Below are 7,651 nucleotides of genomic sequence, written 5' to 3'. Positions count from 1 at the left end.
TAGATCCAGTTAACAGATGACACCATGAAGTATTATCCAAAATCCAGTTAATTGCTTGTCTATTACTTATAAAACTTGTATTTAACTTCAATCTTTTCCTAAAAGTTGATTGTTAACCTTAAACCTTATTTTGAATTTGAATGTGATCTTAATCCTTAACCATTCAAGATAATGATGACTTTCATGCAACCATCAATGCCTTCTGGAAGGAGCAGCAAAGGGAAATCATTGAAAACTTGCAAGGACAAAGTATATTTGCTTTAGGTTTTTGTATTTTCTATTCACAGGGAGATTATTGTTGTCTTCTGAAATAAATACTTTTAGCAGGATGGAAAATGAATTACACTATTTTTCTCATTTATTTTTCACTTAGGTGATGGAAGAAATGACAGTCCAGGTCATAGTGCACAATATTGCACATACAGTGTGATGGACAACTGTACCAAAAAATAGTGTCACTGGTAACAATGGACAAATGAGAGACAGGGAAGAAAAGTATAAATATGGAAAAGGCATGTTTTTTAAAGGCAATGGAGGATTTAGAGGAGAATGGTGTTGTAGTTTCTTAAGTGGTAACTGATGCACACCTGCAAATTGGAGCAGTGATGAGTGAGTACTAGTAAATGATAGTCCCTCTCTTTTTTTCGTTCTTCATTTCTGTGTGTATTGGTGCCACTTTTTTCTGACAACTTTTGCAGAAAACAGGTTTCCAGGAATCAAACACTCCCACGATATTTGGCATGCTGCTGAAAACCTGATGAAAAAAATTATAGCTGCTGGACAGAACAAGGAATGCAAACTACTTTTAGAATGGAGTAGGGACATCATAAACCACTTTTGGTATTCATGCTCCTATGCCACAGATAGGGACAACTTTATGATGAGTACCATATGAAATAAATGTTCATATATACACCTGGTATTTTGAAAATCGTATAATTTGTGACATTGATTTTGCTCAGTTGCCTCATTTTTCATTTATCTATAAAAGCTTAATAAAGATGCAATATTCTGTAAAAATATACATACATTTTAATAGCATGATTTTGCTTTTTAAAATTAATGCTTTAAAAATCACAGGAGGTATGGTGTGGAGTTGTCCACCATGTCGTAAATGAGCATGAATGGAATATGTCCTATTCCAGCAATTTCTTTGGTGCCAACAGATGCATGCATGGTCCTATAGAAGATGAGCACATCAACAGGCTAAAGAAAGGGAGTCCTGCCCATAAAGCTCTCATCCAAATTGTGTTTAATAAGCGATTTCTGAGCCAAATACATTATTATGTGAATTTCAGGTATTCTTTCCTTTTCTTCATTTTACACTGATTTATACTCTTTATCTTTGTTTTGATCATTAGATTTGCATTTCAGGAGCACAGCAGAGGTGGAAAATTTCAACAATATGTTACTTATGAACAGTGGTAAACGATTTGCCTTCTCACCTCCTGTTTATCAAGCTAGAAGTCAGTTGGCAGCATTGGATTACAATGCAAATGTGGACAGAGAAGTCAAAAGAAATTCTGATGGCACAATTCAGTAAATATTTTAATAAATACACATTCAAATTTTAGCTCATTTTTGCCAAAGGCTTAAGTGAGCTTTTCTGATTACAAAGTGCACAGTGTCTGTCTGTGTGCCATTTGTCATTTGTAAACTTTTCACATTTTCAACTTCTGCAGAACCACTCTGCCAATTTCAACCAAACTTGTCAAAAAAGCATGATGCCTCTATACCTAATTAGTGCTTTTAATTTTAAAAGAAAAAAAAATAATGCAGGCATTCCTTTCACACTGACACATCTAATTTCAAAAGAACTACAGGGTATGTTTATTTATATTAATTTGCTGAAATCAGGTTTTATAAATTCATATTCAACAAAAAAAAGATCAAAAGGGTAAAAAAATGTTATAGGAATCGATAAACAACACCTCGTCCTATATTCAGAATTCACCTTATCTGAGATGTTTTTTTTAAATTAAGGCTAAAAATGTGAAAGAAGCTGAAATATCTGAAAATCGTTCTAAAGTCGCCACTATACCGTCCACATCAAAATCAGAGTCATACCACAAGGTTTGAGTGACACGTGGAATCGTACAGTCTCTTATTCTAATTGGCTCAGTTCTGGTAAGTATGTTAGCTGGATTCAAGCCAAACTTGAACACTTCTTCCGTATTTTCCTTACTTGTTGTGATATATGCTGATTCGACATTGTTGTCTGTCATTTCAATGTCCTCCAACTTTTCCACGAGTTAGATTTATATAACGATAAATCGGAATGTACATGTAATAAACTGGATAGGGTTTGTTTGGGTAAGGGTTTAAGGTTAGGGTTAAGGTTACAGATTAGCGTCTTCATAAGCGTTGGAGAAATGGTTAGCAGGTAAGGTTAATGGCAGGGCTAGAGAAGTCTCTCATTTTGATAAAGGTGAAGTGTCAGACTATTGTGATATAAATAATAACCTCATGGTAAAAAATTTCAAATTATTGTAGACACATTATAAGTGTTTATCTTAAGGTAAAGACTTAGGTTAGCGTACTTTAACTGCAAGTTTAACCGTAACTGTAACTTTAATCTTATTCTAAATTTAAGCCTTTATTCTAACCTTAACCTAAACACAAACTTAACCTTAACTTGAACTATAAATTTAATGTTAACGTTAAACTTAAATGTAAATGAAATAAAAATCTTAATATTTCCCTTAACCTTAACTTTAATCTTAAACTTAACCTTTATACAAACCTTAAACTTGAACTTAATCATAAGCTAAACCTAAATATTATCTTTAAACTAAAATTCAACCGTAATCAAAACCTTAAATCTTGATCTAAATCTTAATTTTAATCGTAATCTTAACTTTAACCTGAATCTTAAGCTTAAGCTTAAGCTTAACCTTAATCTTAACATTAACACTAACTGTAACCCCAAAGTAAACCTTAACTTTAATCATGATGTCATACCAAAGTTAGAGTTACAGTCATATACACATTTTCTATAGTTCCATTTTCGACAAATTGAGAAAAGACAAATTTGAATATTTATAAATTGCATTTTAAGTTCACCTGGATGATGTTGAGTATTGAAAATTGATAAATTATATATAAATTCTGTATAACAAAATATATCTTGAATGTTTACTTGACTGGTGGTATTTAAGAAGATCACATTAGGGTTTAGTAATTATTCAAATCAGGTGAGTTCTGGAAAATATCATATGTTTTTGTCAATGAATTATGTAAATATCCGCTAAGTATCTTTTTGTAATATACTTGTCACATATACCGTGTCCTTGATTTGATTGATGATTCTAACTTCATGGTGAAATATATTAATGATGAGATAGGTACGAAATTAAAACTACTTGTAAATTATATACTCTGAATATAGATAATAAGCATCAATGATATATTTTGTATGTTGATATTACAGGAAATGGTGTATTTTCAAAGAAAACATTCTCTAAAGATGAACCTTTGCTTGAATACAAAAGCAAATTGAAGGAAGGTCCATTCCTTGAAGCCGGGGATGATACTTATTTCTTTGAATTTAATTTCAATGGCAAAATAAAGATGTGAGTAGTTTTTAATCATTTTCACAGCAGAATCTATCCTTCATCTTTTCATTTAAATATAAAAGAAATTAATATACTTATAGAATAGATGCATCTGAAGACAATAGAAGCCTTGGCAGGTTAATTAATGACGAGAGTTGCCATCCTAATATTTTTCCAAAACTCTCTGAAAAAGATGGAGAACCACACATCATATTCAAAGCAAAGAAGAATATAGAGGCAGAAGACGAAATTCGGGTTAATTATGGAGGAAAAATCGTATTCTTGGCGCCACAAGGTATTTTTGTGTCAAAGTTTTGTTTATTATCTATGATAAATCTTTTATGCAATGTAAAACACCTATAATATGCATACTTACGATGGTTTATGCACATTTTTATGAATTTGATTTTTATTGTTTTGTTTCCTAGGTTTCATCCTGGAAACCCTCATGGTTTCGGAATGGAAGCTACTGAACAGATTGAGTGAAATTTGTTTTTTTTTGTAACAAATAGATAATTTTGGTATATAAAATGTACTTTAAAAATCCATGTATTAAAATAATTTTTAAAATTAAGATATTTGCTTATTTTCAATTCTACACCAAGACATATTCCATAATTATGAACCAAACTGTTCACTTAATTTAAAATATCAACATAACATTTATCAAAACTTTACCTTAATCTTAACCGTTAACTTAATCTTAACCTCAATCTGAATACTAACCTTAAACTTAACGTTAAGGTTAAGGTTGGGTTTAGGATTAGGGTTAGGGTATAGGCACTTTGACGTAATGCGGGTGCGGGAATGCGGAACTCCGCCTATTTTACCACGTGACTGTCAATCATTTCTTTGTGAAAGTTCTGTTTACATGTTTGATTACTTTCGATTTGGATGTTTTTAGACTCTAGTGTTTTCCATTTGTGATTTCTTAATTGAAGGTAATGTTTCATTTTGTTTTCTTAATTGCTAAATATAATGTATTGTTTTAATAAGCAACAATATTTCGATTGTTAATTAAATAAAATTCTTTCTTATGGAAGCCAGGAATAGATTTGCATTAGAGAAATATTTAAGAAGTGCATTAAATCATTGGTTTAAAAGAGAATAAGGCTGATGATTTTTTGTGTTCTTCAATATAAATTTAACTGAAACAAGACATTTACAAAATGTATCTATAATGAGTAATTAGGATACTCATTTTAATTACACAATATGCACTACTTTATTGAGGTTAAGGTCATTAAATTAAACTCATAATAAAGCCGAGTATACCCAGCAGTGTACTCAGGTATACCCGGGTATACCCAATGGTGAACTCGGGTACACCCTAGGGTATACCCGGGTATACCCAATGGTGTACTCGGGTACACCTGGGTATACCCAATGGTGTACTCGGGTACACCAATGGTGTAACTTGGTATACCCTGGTATACCTCGGGTTATACCCTGGTATACCCCAGGGTATACCCTGGTTTACCCCAGGGTATACCCCACGGTAAATTTGGACATACCCAAGGGTGAACCTGATTATGAAATCTGGTACACCAAGGGTTTACTTTTGTTTACTGCAAGTTTAACCCTGGGAATAGAGTTTAATGTATATATTACTTGGTGATAATGATACCATGTATTTTCTTGCTTTCAAATATTGTGATGTAGGAGTTACTTGATATTGTTAGGACAAATTTAGTCATATAAAGGTTTTTCATTGCTTATAGTATTTGCCATAAGTAAGAAGACGTATGCCTTATTAATTAAGTTATAAACAAGAAAAAAAATAATTCTATACTCCAATGAGTTCCATTTTTAAAATATGTAGTTTTTCTAAATTCAGATGGATATGGAAGATAGCGAACAAACTTTTTCTGAGACCGTCTTAGAGAACTACAACTTAGCAAAGGTATACAATTCTGTATCTGAAACACCACAACTCTTTTTAAGAAGGGATTAACGAATATTTGGAAGATGTTTGACAGTACATGAAGTAGAACGAGAAGTCTAGTTGAGATATTAATTTGATATTGATGGATGCGTTGTGGATTTAAAATCTTTGTCGGCAATGAAAATGCCAGTGAGGCATATCACAAGTTAACAAGTTATCGGCCACAGAGGAACACTAAGTACCTGCTTATTGTTCACAGACTGTGGTAACTATCAGAGCAATTTAGATGGTAGAGCAATGGATGTTAAAAATTGTTTACGCACGATTTGTCGTTTTCCACAGGATGTGCAATTTGTTCATCTTTATGCTGACATTCCACACCGTCATCCCAATGGTCGATATCATCCAGTGTCTGGTTGCACTGTAGGGGGTATGTGTTTCCCACGATCGACAGCGGAAGCATTTCTACGCGACGCAGAACATTATATATATACAACATACTCAATTAATCTGGGACCTTTAGCTCTTGGACCCAGTCGAAGTTTAACTGACCACTTTGGATTCCTATCTTTAGAAATGTATTCAACCTCAGGGTTAGGGTTTGGTTTAGGAATAGGGTTAGGGGTATAGGCAAACGCGAAGATGCACTATCTAGGTCATGCGCTATCTATAGCTAGGTCAAATGAAAGTGAAAGTGATGGATAAAAGTAATAGGAAAGAAAATAGTGGAATTTTCCGAAGCTCATCACTTTCTTATTTATCATCCAATTAAGACGAGTTTGGTGTCGTTGGAAAGCTAAGAAGACGGACTAGATGACTAAGTCAAAGGCATAAAACCCAGAGGCCAGGAAAAGGGAGAAAAGGTGGCTTCTTATTTACTCCAAAGATTGTGCTTAGAAATTGACAAATTAAGAATTTTTGACCATTTTCAACCTCCAATATCTGGAGAATGGCATGCAATCGACACACCGCACTTATGTCAGTGATACACTCCGATAGGGACTCCTAGAAGCTGCAAAGAGTTAGTAGAAATACTTTCTCCCTCAAAAGATATTAATGACTGAACATGCAGAAAATGTACAAAAGTCTTAGAAAATCTGAGACAGGGGTTGGACGGTTTTTTGTGGTCAGCTCCAGACAACCTGGACGTTGCTGAGGAGGTCTCAGTGAGTACTTTTCAAGTGCCCAGAAAACTGGCTACTCTCGGAGACGAGGTAAGCTTGCGTTCCGCGCTAAGTTCTTTTTGGCATAATTTTGGTCTTATATCTGGAAAAGGGTGAAAGAAAGAGGCCCTAAACTTAGTTGTCATATGGGGCTTCGGTTTTTTAGTTTTAATCCATAAAACACCACATATTGGTAAAGTCCTTCAAATTTAGACCTTTACTCGGCACTCAGGCTTATGGAGCAGTGTGGATTCTTTATCGTGCCAATGCCTACCGTAACACGGGGCTTCGGTTTTTTAGTTATCATCCGATTGATTGATTGATTGTATATTGTTTTAAGTCCCATTCGAGAATTTTTCACTCATATAGAGACGTCACCGTATACCTGTGAAGGGCTTCAAATTTTGATCTTTACTCGGCACTAAGGGCCATTGAGCAGTGAGGGATCTTTATCGTGCCAACGCCTGCCGTGACACGGGGCCTCGGTTTTTTAGTTCTCATCCAAAAGACACCATATATCGGTGAAGTGCTTCAAATTTAGACCTTTACTCGGCACCCATGCCCATGGAGCAGTGTGGATTGTTTATCACAATGCCTCCCGTATTACTGGGCTTCAGTTTCTTAGGTCTCATCCAAAAGACACTATATATCGCTGAAGTGCTTCAAATTTAGAAATTAATACTCGTCACTAAGGCCCATGGAACATGGTAGATTCTTTCTCGTGCTAATGCCTCCCGTGACACGGGGCTTCGGTTTTTTTAGTACTCATCCAAAAGATACCGTATATCGGTGAAGTGCTTCAAATTTAGATCTTTACTCGGCACTCAGGCCCGTGCAGCAGTGTGGATTCTTTCTTGTGCCAATGCCTTCCGTGATAAGGGGCTTCAGTTTTTTAGTTCTCATCCAAAAGACACCATATATCGGTGAAGTGCTTCAAATTTAGAAATTAAAACTAAGCACTCAGGCCCATGAAGCAGTGTCGATTCTTTCTTGTGCCAATGCCTCCCTTGAGACGGGGCTTTTGTTTTTCACTTCTCATCCATAAGATA

The 7,651-nt window shown here is 34.6% G+C and overlaps 1 pseudogene; it reads left to right on the top strand.

Moving 5' to 3' along the window:
• Positions 1-174: 174 nt before the first annotated feature.
• Positions 175-1,543, top strand: LOC133176323 (uncharacterized; annotated as a pseudogene).
• The last annotated feature ends 6,108 nt before the right edge of the window (positions 1,544-7,651 follow it).

Source organism: Saccostrea echinata, unplaced genomic scaffold (assembly GCF_033153115.1).
Source record: "Saccostrea echinata isolate AGI-Se365-2 ecotype Australia unplaced genomic scaffold, CSIRO_AGI_Sech_v1 ptg000073l, whole genome shotgun sequence".
Lineage (NCBI taxonomy): Eukaryota > Metazoa > Mollusca > Bivalvia > Ostreida > Ostreidae > Saccostrea > Saccostrea echinata.
Note: the sequence above shows the minus strand (reverse complement) of the source record. Positions and strands in the feature narration are given on the sequence as shown.